Here is a 16230-nt window from a genome sequence, read left to right as displayed (position 1 = left end):
AAAGAAGTTACTGCCTTCTTTTCCTCTGGGATTTTGATGATTTCTTGTCTTACATTTAGGTTTTTCATGCATTTTGAATCTATTTTTGTGTATGCTGCAAGAAACTGTAAAGTTTCCTTCTTGTGCATGTGGCTGTCCAATTTTCCCAACACCATTTGTTGAAGAGACTGTCTTTTTTCCGTTGGACATTCTTTCCTGCTTTGTCAAAGATTAGTTGACCGTAGAGTTGAGGATCCATTTGTGGGCTCTCTATTCTGTCCCATTGATCTGTGTCTGTTTTTGTGTCAGTACCAAACTGTCTTGATGATGACAGCTTTGTAATAGAGCTTGAAGTCCGGAATTGTGATGCCACCAGATTTGGTTTTCTTTTTCAACATTCCTCTGGCTATTCAGGGTCTATTGGAAACTTTGCTTTTTCACTGGTTTAGGAAAATAGTAATTCTTAGGTGGAATTGTGTATCTCTGTTAGGAAGATTATGATAACTTGCCTGATCTTGGAAATAGTATGAATAAGAAAAATGCACGATTCGTAAATAGAGGCCCTCTCTCTTCCCTCCCCTTTGTAGGTGGTTCCATACAAATTTTAGGATAGTTTGTTCTAGCTCTGCAAAAAATGCTGGTGGTATTTTGATAGGGATTGCATTAAATCTTTAGATTGCTTTGGGTAGCATAGACATTTGAACCACATTTCTTGTTCTAATCCATGAACATGGAATGTCTTTCCATTTCTTCATGTCCTCTTCCATTTCTTGCATCTGTGTTTCATACTTTTCAGAATACAAATCTTTTACCTCTTTAGTTAGGTTTATTCTTAGGTATCCCATGGTTTTTGGTGAAATTGTAAATGGGGGTGATAGCTTACTTTCTCTTTCTCTTACTTCCTTGGTGCTGCATAGAAGAGGAGATAGCGGGATCTTTATTTACATCACCGTCTCTGTCTGGGTCCTACCTTCACCTCCCTTTTATAAGCTATTTATTCCAGGAAACACCATTCTTATTGTATGGCTCTAATGAGCTGCTAGAAGCATTTATAGTTGTGAGCTTTTATTTTTGAAGAAAGAAGAAATTGCTTCTTAAATCTACAAAGCGAAACCACAACAACATGCTGGAACAGATGCCCAGAGCAAGTTGTGTTTTGTGTGTTAGGATTGTGCGTGTGGTTATTTTAGAAACACGTCTTTGTTTCCAAGCCAGGGAAACAGAGCTGAGGGTATCCAAAAATAGTTCTGTTTGCTATTTGGGGTGTGAGGATGTGATTTTTCTGCTGTACATGCTTGTCTTTCCAGCGCCCATGGACATGTGACGTGTAAGGCCGGCAGGAGGAGGGGCGCGGAGAGGACTCAGCTGCAGGGCTGGCCCCAGGGCCAGGCTGTTCCCACAGGACCCGCTGGCTTCAACGTCCCTTTGGAATCCTGGGAAGACTCAGAGCTTGGCTCCCCTCTGGGGTGTGAACGCCACTCATGACCGCCTTCTTACTTGTACTTTCTTCATTCTGTCAGCCGCATCTGGACAGGAGGAGACTGGCCCGGGGTCCCTGGTTCCTTGCGGACAGCGCTCCCTTCCGAGATGATAACTTTCAGAGAGATGCAAACATTTTTTCCTTACTTGTGCTTTCAGACAATAATTTGATGCCCCTAGAACTCAGATGTTTCCTCCTCCAGCTCCTCCCACATGAGCTCTGTCTGACACAGGGCGAGGCAGGGATCGCACTGGCAGGGGGTGGCCCCCTCCCGGGAGGGTGTGTGGGCAACTCCCTGACTTAGCACATGTGGCTGGAAAAGCTCACTACTTCACAGCACCAGAACCCTTTCAGGAGGGGAACCTGCCTCACTCCCCCATCGAAAGGTCCCGCGCCCGCCCACAGACACCGGTCCCCTGGAGATGCTGCGTCAGCCCTGGGAGAGACACCCTGCCCAGGGCAGTGGGCAGCGCTGAGAGTGTGCATCACGCTCACACTTGTCCACACAGCTACTGGCCAGGAAACGTGCGGGCGGGAGGCGGGAGCAGGGGCTCCGAGGACAGTCCACAGCGGCCACAGACGCCAGCTTTCTTTCTCCCTTTTTCCTTGTGTTTAAACAAGCACGGCATTTATTCTTGTTTTAAAAATGGTATCTCTTGAGTCTTCAGAGATCAGAGGAAAGCACAGAAATAGAAGTAACCAGACATTAGTATTTTCATCGGGACAAACGCTGGTTTTCTCCTATTTTTTTTCCATAAAATATAAACAAAAACGTCAAAGCGAGGACGTACTGGGGCGAGCGCTTGGGTGTCCCCTTCCATTCGCCGTCACAGGAGCGCTGTTCTCTTGGCTTATGCTTGTGCTTAAAATAATCACAAATTCCCAAATCCGCTGAATATTCTGTGATCTGTGAGGTGCCTCAACGTTCTCAGATTTAATCTGTTATCAGTTCTCTCTTCAGAACGAGATGCCGCATGCCCACCTGTGAGCCCCCGGCAGGGCCGTGCTCTCTCCCATGGGGATGGCTGGAAGTGGACAGAGGAGGCCTGGCACCAGGGACAGCACACGTGTGCACCAAGCCGGTCATGACAGCGATGGGAGTCACGGCCACATGTGCTGGAGTCCTGACGTCCTTCTAGGCGGCTCCCCGGCCCCAGGGTTGAGCACCCCCTCCCCGAGAGGCAGCAAGGCTCAGGGAGGATTCCTGTCTTTGCAGCGGGAAATCCCAGCCTGGATGGTGGGGAGGGAGGGGCTTGCAGGGCGCAGCAGCCCCTGCCCCGCCTGGAGGGACCCCGGCCGTGCCTCAGCTCACCGGCCTCCTCTTTGTCTCTTCCCTGAGCATCGAGTGGCTGCTGCTTTTCTGCTTCGGAACCCACCTGAGAACATTCTGGAGCCTTCCAGACGGACGCGTCCTCGTGCCTGTGAGCCCGGGCTTCTGCCCCAGGGTCCTGCCCTAGCCTTCCCCATGTGTGACCTTTTTGGCTTCGCTGTGCCCCCGCTGGTCCCGAATCTGCCCCAGTACCCTGCGTTTGGGCAGGTGGGTTCTTTCTGGGGAGAGAATTAACCCATGGGCTTCTCTCCAGCGACCCCCGCCTGGCCGACAACCGGTTCCAACCACGCCCTCCAGACTCCCCTCGTGTTGGCGCAGAAAGTGTGTGGAGTCCCAGCTCGCGCTCTCTCACCCAGGCGCCCGGCGGAAACAAGAGCACAAACCCCACAAAATCAGATAAACCAGCCCTCTTGCCGGGAAGCTCTCTGAGGGTCGAGGTCACATGCTGCCCTGTGTCCCGGCCACTCCCGCCTGGTCCAGGGTGCTGGGCCGCAGGGCACTCACCCCCAGCACTCATGACCCCGATGTGCTCGTGTGCCCAGTTTACGCTAATCCTGAGAAAACAGCTATTTCTAGACTCAGAATCTTCACCCCCTCCAAGAAACCCACCTGTTCCCCAAACTTGTCCTGTCACCGGTGCTGGTTTTTTTTCTCTCAATGAAAGGAACCACCTAGAGTGTCTCCCGTGTGTAACCCAAGTAATCGAGGTGGTGTTGGCTTCGACCCGTTCCCAGTGTCCCGCACTGATTCAGACGTGGGAGCCACAGTGTCCTCCTCCTGCCCTCGGCCCCAAGCATCCCAGGGGGGCCCTCGTGACACCCGAGAACGGCTCCCCAGCTGGAGGGCGTCCTCCAGTTCATTCCCACCGATGTGGTTCTGAGCCCCGTGTCATGACTCACGGGAGACTTCTTTTCCAACGTCTTTCCTCCCCCGGGGCTCACAAGGCCCCCTGGTTGTTGACACAGTCGCGTGGGTCCTGGCTGAGAAGCCCAGCGCTCCCCACGGAGCCCGCTGTTGTCTGGCCTGCCACTGCCACCCCCCCTCGCCCCGCCCTGCGCACCAGGTGGGATGGAACCGTACTTCCCGGGAGGAATGCCGCGGGGTGCGCGGATGAGCCCCGCACGAGGGGCAGCCCGGGGCCAGCCAGAACCAGGGGTGGTCCCGGGCACTGGGGCAGAGCTTCAAATACCCAGTGTGGACTTCCATGGTTGAAAACCACCGGATCCCATTTAAGGATGTCCCTACCCCTGTCTCTCTATCTACCAAGAGGGCAACAGAGAGAGAGAGAGAGAAAGATTCCAGGATATTAGCTCCTGTAATGGGAGAGGCTGAGGAGTCCAAAATCCATGGGATGGGCCAGCAGGCAGGAGACCCGGGGAAGGCCGCCATGGCCACAGGCTGCCTCCGGGCAGGATTCCTTCTTGGGAATTCCTTCCTGGCCCGGGGAGGTCAGCCCCTGCTTCAGGCCTTCAACTGATTGGGTGAGGCCCACCGATGTCAGGGGGACTGAGAGCTTGTCACTTTGAATGTTAATCTCATCCAAAAAGCATCTTCATAGAATCACCAGGGATAATGCTTGACCTCATACCTGGGCACCGAGGCCCAGGCGGGCCGACCCGTATGACAAACTATGGCAGGCTGACGGGGGTGGGAGCACATGCGTCATTGGACCCACGGTGCTTGCACACACATGTGCTTCCTGCGTGGGTGTGGTGCTCACTGCTGGCCCTGCTCGGAGCCCTTCTGCACCTTCTACGCACACCTGTCTCACACTCGTCGTCCCTTGGCTGACGCACTCACCGCACCCCTAAGTCGCAGAGGGGAGCCCCGCTGGTCCGGGTGGGGTGTGGCCCTGGCTGTGGCACCACTGAGCGGGACTCCAGGGGTCATCGGGGGCGGAGGGTGGGAGCAGCTCTGCAAATAACCTGTGTTCCACAGTTAGACCGCTGACTGCGCTACTTGTCCCTCCAGCGTGTTCCAGGAGCTTTGCCTTTTTATAGCGTTTTTTTAGGGTTTGGTTTTGAACTAACATGAGGGGAGAAAGCCTGCTGCTGTGCAGTGGGTGGTGATGTCCCCTCTCCTGTGGCTGGAGGAGGGGCGCGAGCACACCCCCATCGGGCTGGCTTCAGCTCCCCTGGAGACGGCCGCCCTCACTTCCTGGGGTGGCCACCGTGCGTCTGGGTCCTCGCGGCCTCTGGGACCCACCGCAGGCGGCAGGGCGCCTCCCCACCGTGGAGCGGCGGGAACGCCCCGGGTTAAGCGGTATCGATTTTGGAGCAGCGGCTTACTTCTTGGCGGTGTGATCGAGTTTCGAGCTAGTTCCCATTGAATTAATTTTTGTTGTTCAGTGTTTGAAGTTCAGACAGGAGTAATTGGCCTGGGAAGGAGTCCGTGCATTCTCGCCGAGTAATGAAGCTAGAGGCCGGCGTTTCTCCACCTCTCCAGGGAAAGGTTTGATTTTGAAGTCTTTGTGGTTTCCAGGAGACCATTGGGCCGCCCATAGGCAGCAGCCTACGAGGCACTGGATGAGCAGGGGGCAGAGCACTCCTGACCCCCTCTTTGTGGTCTGCAAGTTGGTGGCTCTCGTGGACCCTGCACTTGGCGAGGGGAGGCTGCTGCTCCTGGCTGCTGGCGAGGTCTGGGCCGGGAACTGGGGAGACAGGCCTTGCCAGAGCGTCACGAACGTCAGGTTCAAGCATGACCACCTCCTGGCTTGCAAACAGCCCCGAGCCGCGCAGAGACAACGCCCCTACCAGCCGCTCGCCCGGTCCCTCACTTCCCCGTTTTGCTTTGTTTTCCATCCTTGTTTCCTGTAGACTGGGGCTTGGTCTCCCCATGTTCAAAGATGTGGGGATCGTGCTCTTTCCACCCGAACCCTTTCTGGGCACAAGGGGGGCCCCTGTCACGGGGCGGCCTTTCCTGGGCTCGGGGGACCAGACTCCTCAGCAGGCGACAAGGGCAGTCTGTGGTGAGTATGGTGGTGTGTGGGTCAGGGGTCGTGGCTGTAACTCAGGACTGCACAAGGCTTCCGGAGAATAATCGAGCGACGGTGGGAGAAGGCTCTCCGTGCGCCTCGGACAGCCGTATGGATGCAGTCATTCTTGTCAGTGAGGTGTGCACGGTCAGCTGCTACCGTCTGTCAGAGGTCCACGCTCTCCCTGAGTTGAAAGGACCAGGTATAACCAGAGTCTTAGGCAAAACCAGACACACTGACAAAAGTGTCCCCTGGCTTGTCCATGCAAAGATCAAATGAGAGGCAACAACCATTTCAAAAGATGCGTTGAGCTGGTGGGTGAGGGACTGGCCGTCTTCCGCTGGAAACGATGTGGTCGCTCTCCAGCAGGGGTCCTACCAGGTGTGAGGTGTGACCCTTTATCTGCACCCTGCTTCTTAAATTGGCTGTCCCGTTGTGCACAGCTCGGCACCCTCTTGGGTGGGGTCCAGGGGACAGGGGACTGGGGGGCACCTGAGTGCTCAGACCCTCTGCCCCGGCAGGGCCGGGAGGAGCTCTGCACAGGCGCAGGGGACCTGGGGGAGCTCAGTGCACAAGACACGAGAGTCCGAGCCTTGTCTCACCAAGGCTGGTCATCGTGCCGGTCAGTCGGTGTCCTGAACAAGGGAGGAGGCTTAGGACGTGCACCCCAGTGCCCACGAGCCTCGTGTATTTTGGTAACTCTGCTATCTGGAACTTTACTTGACTGTAAATACCTACATCGAACGTCTATTTTATTGATTTTTAAATCAAATTGTTATTATATTGGTCTTTCCTGCCGCTAATCTCGTCTTCTCCCCAAATCTTACGAAATCAGGTGGAGAGACTCCTTCACAAAAATTCATTTTGGTTTCAGGGAAAAAGCAAGGTTAACCAAGGGGAGAATGTGAGTGAAGTACAAACTTCCCGTTCCCTTCCCCGACCCGTGAGGGCTGCCTCACCTGGACTCGGACAGGAACGCCGATGGCCCCCACCGGCTGCCTTCATTCCTGGTCTTCATCCCCCACCTGCTGTCCGAGGTGGGGCCTGTTCGGGCTGCGGGGATGAAAGGGGGACAGACATCCAGGGGCGACGTCATCGAGCACAGCCACGTGCTCCTAGGACCCCGGATCTGACAGTCCCTCATTCCTTCATCCCTCTGTCCCACAGACGCTGTTCTGGGACTCGGAGCCTGGAAGGTAAGGATCATCACAGGTTTGTTACTATTAACCTCATAGAAGATAGACGTTTCCTAACGTTTCATTCAGAAAGTCCCAGTCCGGCCCTTTGCTCCAGCTCTGCGCCTTGGCCGCGGCACCCCTACCAGGCGGCCGCCCAGAAATGCCCCCTGCTCGGCTCCCTCCCGTTTCACAGAATCACACCGGAGCTCTGTGGGGTCTGGAGGCCTTTTCCTCGAGGCCCCTTCTTGCACAGTGGGGCCCGGGGAGCGGGCGGGAGCACCAGCTGAGTTCATGGCCAAGTCAGGCTGCGCCGGAGGTCCGGCTGTCCGCCCCCAGGAGGCTCGTCCAATGTCCATCCGATCTCTTCCTCCCTTCCTCCCGCCATCACCCTCTCTGCTTCCTGGATGTGGCAAGTTCTTCCCGGCTGCCCCTTCCACACGCCAGATACCCCGCGGAGCAGGCGTGAGCCGTCCCAGAAAGTCTCGCGTGGATGAGGCGAGAGGCCGGCGGTTGCAGAGTCTGGAAAGAGAAGAGCCAGGCATTGGGAAGGTGGCATGGTCATTGCACTTGTGGCGACAGGGACACAACCCAGCGCAGGCTGGCAGGATCCAAGAAACTGGGCTCATACGTGGGAGCCGAGGACTCCGACTGTCACCAGGGTCCTTCTACCCCTCTCTCCCCCGTGATCAGTGTGGGGGCCGCCCCAGGTAGCCCGGGCCCAGAGAGAGCACGCAGAGGGGGAAGATGGTCCATCTCGCCAAACGTTGGCTGCAGAGCCCCGCGAACAGCCGGCAGGACCCGCCACGGGTGTAGGTCCCCCAGGAATCAGACTGTGAGGGACTGTCAGGGTGGGTCTCGGTCACTGCCTGCCTCTGCGGCCAGAAGGGCTGGACCAAGCCTGGGAACGCCACGATGAGCCGGCGGGGTGCTGGTCAGGTGCTGGTACTGGGGCAGCTTTGGGGAATCAGGGAGAACTCCTGGGACCACAGGAGTCGAGCCAGGCTGGGACTGCGGTCAGTTCAGGCAGAAGTGCTTGTGGGAGTGGGAACTGTCTGGTCTCAGGGAGCAGCACACGCCCTACGGGAGGGCAGAGGACACAGGGCAGCATTTGGCGGGCCGGTGGGGCTGGGCACTCAGCCAGAACTACGGGCCGGTAGGAGACGCACACTGGATGGGAACGAGGGCTCCGTGGTCCACGTTGGCATTTATGACTTTAGTCTGGGATGATCTGGGGCCGTGGAAGATTTTAAGTATAAAAGAGATCTGTTCAGACTTTGATCTTATAAGGATAATTGTGGTTTAGGTAAGAATCGAGGAAACGTCAGCCATCGGGACAAGGGGCTATGACGTTCCTGCAATAATCCGGAATAGAAGGGCCGTGGCTCACCGGGACGGCAAGACGAAAGCCCACAGCTGTGCCTGCCGTGAGTCTTGAGGCGTTTCCCGGCCGGGGAACACAGGGTGCAGACAGCTCGCCCCCCAGGCTGCTTTACATGTGGGCCTCCGTGTCTCCGTGAGATGAGGGAGTTGGAATTGATAACTACTAAGATTTCTTTCTCTTCAAAATTCTCCATTTTGTGCTTTGTCATTAAACACGAGGCAGGAACCCCAGAAGAGACGTGTGGACCCATCTTCTGGTGTCTCCGCGGAAAATGCACAAATACCATTCCCATAGCATTCATGTCAATTCCTTTGCAGTCAAACATCCCCAATACAACCAGTATCCAGACCTGATGGTGCACATCACAGCGACTCCTGGTGCAGAAAACCTCACCCTGGTTCAACCTGTCACTGGCCCCGACTCCCACCCGCGCCTGGGGTCACAGACGCCCCACAGATGCTGCTCTCCCTCAAGACCCCGATTACCCCCAGCTGCCGTCATGGGCCCGAGGAGGATGGGCGCCGGCGGTTCGCGTCAACATTCGCCCGGGGCGCGAGCCTGCGGGGCTGACGGGGACCCGCTGTTTGCGAGGCAAATGGCCAAGGAAGACTGTTGAGCGGCGAGAGGAGCGGCGAGGAGCGGCGAGGAGGGAGACGTGCGCTTCTCCCCGATCTGCATTTCCTTACGTGCTCCGGACGCACAAGATGAACACTCCCAGTTCCGAGTTCTTAGATTAAATGTTGTCTTTTTAAATCAAAAGTAAGCAAACCCTATGTAATGTGCCTGACGCGTATTTATTACAACGTTCTTTCGAAGCAATTTCCATTCTGATATGCCATTGCTGGGATCATTATTAAAGAGTTAAGAAGAGCGGGGAGAGGACGATAGAGATCAGAGTTTTCAGAGATGCCGCTAAAATGAATGGTGCGTTATGAGGACATTAAAAAAGCAATAGGGCTGGAACTATTAAGCAGATCGATGACGACGGAGCCGCATCGCAAGCGTCTGACACTCTGTTCTCAAAGTTGTGAAGCTGGGTTCTCGCCGCCGTGTTTTTCAAAACACCGGTATGGGAGGATTTTAAATGTTCTGCAGGGGAATGAATCAGTTTGGGAGTAACGCACAGTTTTATCATTATTGTTTATCCTCACTTTACTGATTTGAAAAAAAAAAAAAAAAGCAAAACTCCAGGAAATCAGAGGATAGTATCATAAACCACAACTTTCCCCCTTAAAGGAGCCGACACAAGCGTCTGCTTCAGACTTTTAATTCACTTGTGCAAGTAAATCACTCCGGATGGATGGCGGTCCTGGGGTCCATCCTCGGAGCCCGCGCTGCCCACGCGCCTCGCGGTCTTACGCTTTCCTCGCCCGGGCACCGTTACCGGGCGCCCGTGTGTCTCGTTTAACGACGTGCGCACCTGGCGATGCAGAGCGCCGCTCTGACAAAGCGGAGAACGTCGGAGAACGTCGGAGAACTCCCCCGAGTGCGGCTGTCCCCACACTGCGAGCACCGGGGACTGGACTCGCTCCCTGGACCAGAGTAGCCAGTGCCCCACGCCAGTCAGCCTGACACTGTCTCACAGTCGGGAGCCCAAAGTCCAACGTCTCAACGCTGGCTGGGCTGTGGTCCCTCCAGAGGCTCCAGGGATGCGCCCGTCCTGCCCCCTCCAGTGTCCACCCATGGTCACATGGGCTCCTCTCTATGGTCTGTCCCCTGCCTCTCTGCATCCCCTGTCAGGACACACGAGACTGCGTCACCCGGATGGTCCAGAAGAAGCTCTTCGCAACATCTCGAACGTGATGCCGTCTTTTGCCATATAAGGGAACATCACCCTTTTCCCATAAACCAGTGTTCACAGGCCCAGGGGTCAGGAAGTGAGTATGTCTTTGTGGGACATTCCATGAGCACCCCACCCCCCTTGGGTGTTGCTTTCCTGGGACAGCAGAGCCGTGCGGACCGCCAGCGACTGGACACACAGGGGAGCTCTCGCTTTCCAGGGGGGCGTCCCCAGGACTGGTGTTGCTGAGCCAAAGGTGCGCCCAGGGGTGCCCGCCCACCCGCTCCCCACATCTCCGCCCGCGTGGGGGTCAGGCTTGACGGTGACGACTGCGACAGGGGCACTGGAGCGAGAGCAGGGAACTGGTGTTTCCCTCACTCCCAGGAAGGTGCGAGCTTTCTGGGTCGGGGCTTGGTTCCCTGCGTGCTTCTGAGAGCTCGTATGAAGTTCTTCACGTGTTTTGGATACTAACCCTTTTTCCCCAGTTATGGACGATGCAGACAACTTCTCTCAGGACGTCCCAAGGATGATTTTGGTCATAAAGAAGTTTCGGAATTTAAAGAAGTCCGTCTCGTCCACGTTTCACCTCGATTCTGCCCGTTGCATTTTCACGGATCCTTCCGGATCACCTGATTTTGTCCTCCGGTTTTGTTTCCCTGCGTTCTTGCGTGTGGTGTCGGGAAAGACCTCATCTTATTTTGTTTTTCTGCGGAGGAGGCTTGCGTGAGTGGGTCTACATTCCCTCGCCGATCTCTAACGTTTGCTCTGCTGTCTGCCAGGCTGTTTACCCGGCCGCTTCGACCTCCTCTGACACATCCCCTCTGCACGGCGGCGTGACAACGGTTGCATTTCTGCGCGGTTAAAGGACGTTTTGACAGCAGGCTGTGGAGGGCTCCACTCTTTCCTTTTCAACGTTTTAATTATTCTTATAGTTCTCCGTTTACCTTTGAATTTTAGGGTCCGTTTTTTGAATTTCCTCTTAAAGGCCTGTGGGTTTTTTGTTTTGTCTCTAGTTGCGTGAAGCTGAAAGTGGGAGTCAGGGAGCCCTGGGCCTGTCAGTCCCGTCGAGCCCTTCCCGTCACGGGCGAACTTTCCCAATACTCATTATATTTTTTAGTTCTTGGAAGAGAATACTCTCCACAGGCTCTTTTACAGCTTCCATTACTTTCTTCTGGTGCACCGTCGTTTCCAATGTCAGCGGACTTCTCCGCCACGTTTTCCGGAACCCTTTGCTCCTAATCCGTAGGAAGGCAAGGGATCTTTGAATGTCTGTGTCGTGCCCACGGAACTCGCTGAGATCTGCTGTTTTCCTCGGTGTTTTATGGGACGTCCCTTGCTGACAACTATGTGATGTAAATTTTTCATCTCTTTTCTTACAGGAGCTACCAGCCCCAGCCCCAGGCCCGCGGTGCCAGCTGTGTATCACCGGGTAACAGACAACCACACACGCAGAGGCTCAAACCGGCGCCGTGGCCTCGCCGTTTCCGAGAGGCGTCCGGGCACAGCTGGGCCGGGTCCTCCATGCGGGGCTGGGCAGGCTGCCGTCCGGCTGTCGGGCCGCCGCTCTGGTCCAGAGCTCCTCCTCTTCCTACCCCACTCGGTGCCTTGTGGGCGCCGGACTGTCTTGTGGGCGGCTAGCCGAGACCGCCCTCAGCTGCTGGGGTTCCCCTTGAGGGTCCTTGAGGGTCCTTCCCGTCCCTCAAGCACCGCCCGAGGATCTTCCTTTCCCTCCTTCTAATCAGAGCCTCACATCGTGTAACAGGACTGTGGGAGCGACTTCCCACCTGCTTTGCTTTCCTCCACGGTCTCGGGGCCACCGATGCTCAAGGGGAGGGGAGTGCATGAAGGGATGACTCGGTGGTGGTCGTCTTGGCATTCTGCTGGTCGCAGGCCACCATCCCCCTCCCACATGCAAAATACATGCACGTCATCCTACGGTCCCCTAAAGTCTTGCACCATGACGCCCACCAGAACACCCTGGGCCGTGGATCCACAGAGACGAGGGCATCTCACACACCTCCCCACGGCTCTCCTCTGCGGTCAGGTGCCACTGGCTGCCTTGGTGGCTGGACACGCTTACGTAGTTGCCCAGCAGTCAGGATGACAAAGCAGACATGGGACAGAGGAGATGGTGGGCAAGGTGGGACCCTGCATTTGGCCGTGACCCTGTCTGTAACCCTGAGGGCAATGGGTGCTGCCCCCCTGTGCCTTCCAAACTGTGTGCCTAGAGCCCTTCAATGTATGCAAATCAAGGAAGCCCTTAGCAGGTGCACATCAGCTCCGTGGACCGTCACCACCTTGCCAACACCCAGGGACCTTCCAGGTCACAGAACCCTGATCAGACTGGCCATGCTCCTCTGGCTAAGCACTGTCACACCTCCCTGTCCTTTTGGCCTATTGGGCGGCCACTGCAGAACCCCTTGGGGGACATGCCTATGTCTCTCCCATAGAAGGATGCTCAATGGGACATTGACACTGAACGGCTGGGGTGGCGAGCGGATCCCGTGAAGTGCGTTATTCCGGCATCCCGGCCTCCCTGTTACTGAACGCCTTTCTCTACGACACTGGAGAGCTTCAGATCTCAGCTCAGTTCCCGGCAGAGGACCGTTGGGCCACAGCTTCAGTTAACGAGCTACGTAGATAGTAGGTGCCACTTCCGGTGGCTCGAGTCAGCACCAGGAGCTCAGAGCTTTGCTCACTGCACCCATGCCGACTGCCGTGCTCAGGTCTCCTTCAGCGTTTCTTCTCCCAAGAGGCAATAGCCCAGGATCAATGTCCAATCATATTCTGTAGTTTCTACCAATATAGACGGGCAAAACTTTGCAATTCTTTTGGTGTGCATGGGGGTGTCCCAAAGGCCACACTTTGTCCTCCCTCCCTGTACCTCCAGCTCACCTTTTCTCTTCCCACACCTGCTGACTGTCCACAGCCCTGGGCCAGCCTGGGCTCAAGTTCCTGGTGGAGCACAATGGGAGAGGGCGGGCGAGGGCCTCCAGGAGGGTCGGCGTCTTGCAGTCGGTGTCTGAGGTGTCATCGCACATCCTCCAGGCAAGGGGAGGACCACCCCCAGGCAGGGGAAGAAGGGCAGCTTCTGGGGGCAAGTGTTTTGGCAGAACCGGGGGGACTGAGAATTATAGCATCCCTGACTCCTGGCCAAATGTCCCTGTTCCAAGTTTCAGGGCTCAGGTCCTGCTGCCTGACCAGTGTCCTTAATTAACTGTGACATCTCACAAAGTTGTGGCTCAAGTGTGCTGCGGTTTTTTTTTTTTTTTTTTTCACTTGCAGGATTTGATTTTAGGTTTAGTTTGCAAAAGTTTTTTTTATTTTTTTTTAATTTTTTCATTTCTTTTCAGTGTACCAGAATTCATTGCTTATGTACCACACCAGTGCTCCATGCAATACGTGCCCTCCATAATATCCACCACCAGGCTCTCCCAACCCCCTCTCCCCCCCAAAACCCTCAGTTAGTTCCTCAGAGTCCACAGTCTCTCATGGTTCCCCTCCCCTTCCAATTTCCCTCAACTCCCTTCTCCTCTTCATCTCCCCATGTCCTCCATGTTATTTCTTATGCTCCACAAATAAGTGAAACCATATGATACTTGACTCTCTCTGCTTCACTTATTTCACTCAGCATCATCTCTTCCAGTCCCGTCCATGTTGCTACAAAAGTTGGGTATTCATCCTTTCTGATGGGGGCATAATACTCCATAGTGTATATGGACCACATCTTCCTTATCCATTCATCCGTTGAAGGGCATCTTGGCTCTTTCCACAGTTTGGCGACCGTCGCCATTGCTGCTATAAACATTGGGGTACAGATGGCCCTTCTTTTCACTATATCTGTATCTTTGGGGTAAATACCCAGTAGTGCAATTGCAGGGTCATAGGGAAGCTCTGTTTTTAATTTCTTAAGGAATCTCTACACTGTTCTCCAAATTGGCTGCACCAGTTTGCATTCCCACCAACAGTGTAAGAGGGTTCCCCTTTCTCCACATCCTCTCCAACACACGTTGTTTCCTGTCTTGCTAATTTTGGCCATTCTAACTTGTGTAAGGTGGTATCTCAATGTGTTTTTTTTTTTTTAAATTAAATTTTTTATTTATTTTCAGCGTAACAGTATTCATTGTTTTTTTTTACCACACCCAGTGCTCCATGCAATCCGTGCCCTCCCTAATACCCACCACCTGGTTCCCCCAACCTCCCACCCCCCGTCCCTTCAAAATCCTCAGGTTGTTTTTCAGAGTCCGTAGTCTCTCATGGTTCACCTCTTTGATTTGAATCTCCTTGATGGCTAGTGATGATGAACACTTTTTTCGTGTGTCTGTTAGCCACTTGTATGTCTTCATTGGAGAAGTGTCTGTTCATGTCTTCTGCCCATTTTTAGACATAACTATCTGTTTTTGGAGTGTTGAGTTTGAGGAGTTCCTTATAGATCTTGGATACCAGCCCTTTGTCTGTACTGTCATTTGCAAATATCTTCTCCCATTCTGTGGGTTGCCTTTTTGTTTTGTTGACTGTTTCCTTTGCTGTGCAGAGCTTTTGATCTTGATGAAGTCCCAAAAGTTCATTTTTGCTTTTGTTTCTTTTGTCTTTGGAGACATATCTTGAAAGAAGTTGTGGCCAGTGTCAAAGAGGTTGCTGCCTACGTTCTCCTCTAGGATTCTGATGGATTCCTGCCTCACGTTGAAGTCTTTTATCCATTCCGAGTTTATCTTTGTGTACGGTGCAAGAGAATGGTCGAGTTTCATTCTTCTACACATAGCTGTCCAGTTTTCCCAGCACCATTTATTGAAGAGACTGTCTTTTTTCCACTGGATATTTCTTCCTGCTTTGTCGAAGATTATTTGACCATAGAGTTGAGGGTCCATATCTGGGCTCTCTACTTGGTTTGCAAAAGTTTTGAGTTAATACTTACAAGAGACACATTTATCTGTGAAAGAAGCTTTCTGACTCACCCGGTCCCTGACCTGGACATTTACAGGTGCGAGCTTCCATTCCTTCCTCCCAGCTATCTGGCGGGTAGGGGACATCCAGCCCTCCCCACGGTTGTCATGCTTAGAGTTCCACCTTGTGTTCTGAATGAACTCCATGTGCCCACTGCACAGGGTCAGGGTGGCCGTGGGGGCATTGCCTGTCAGCAGGGCACAGTAAGGGAGACAAGCGGGTGCACAGTGGAGAAGAATGAGCAGTCGGGTATTACGTATGTTGTCATTTAAAAACGGTAAGCTCTTCAAGAATCGCTGCTGATAGTGAATGACTCTTCCCGATGAGCCCGAGACAACCGACCAAAGCACTAGACGCTGGAGTTTGCTACCAGGCTCCTGCAGACAGGTTCACCCCCAGACCCATCCTGTCCTCCTTATCGTTCCCGACCTGCCCTGTCCTCCTGCAGTCCCCGACCCGTGCTATGCTCCCACTGTCCCCGACCTGTTCCGTCCTTCCGCTGTCCTTGACCTGTCCTGTCCTCCTGCGGTCCCTGACCTGTCCGGTCCTCCTGCCATCCCTGGCCTGTGCTGTCCTCCCGCTGTCGCATCCTCCCACCGTCCCAGACCCATCCCGTCCTCCTGCCGTCCCGTCCATTTTACTTTGAGCCTCGGATAACCACAGCCACAACATGTTCTGAAGTCAACAAAATGTTTCAAAATATCCCACCTCCCCCAGGAAAGGAACCATAGAGCAGCCCTTCAACACAGTATGTAGGCAATCAGAGGGATGTTTTTCAGGGAAACAAGGCATGACACGCTGCAGTGCCTCATCAAGCTTCTCTGTCTAATCTTCATTCCCGTTCGGGGTGAGACACTTTCTCCACCATTACAGAGCAGTTGCTGCCTTGGATTTTCTCTGCTGAGCAAGCAGCCTCCAAGAGCTAATACTGGGATCCTTGTGATATCTAACAACGCCCGGTGCAGACGGGCTGTGGGAAGGATCGAGGCAGCCCCGGAGCTATGTGAGACCCTCTCACGGGGACTCTCGGATCTTCAAGTCGCACTTTTTTATGAAGCAGACCCCACCTAGAAGCCCGTGGGGATGGTGAGTGATGAAAACCAGGCATGTGTACCTGTGAATGGCAGGTCCTGTGGAGACGCCATGACGGGTCCGGCCGGGCTCTCCCTGCACAAACACTGAGC

Source organism: Martes martes (genome assembly GCF_963455335.1).
Source record: "Martes martes genome assembly, chromosome: 5".
Taxonomy (NCBI): domain Eukaryota; kingdom Metazoa; phylum Chordata; class Mammalia; order Carnivora; family Mustelidae; genus Martes; species Martes martes.
The sequence above is the reverse complement of the archived record's forward strand: the minus strand, read 5'-3'. Positions refer to the sequence as shown.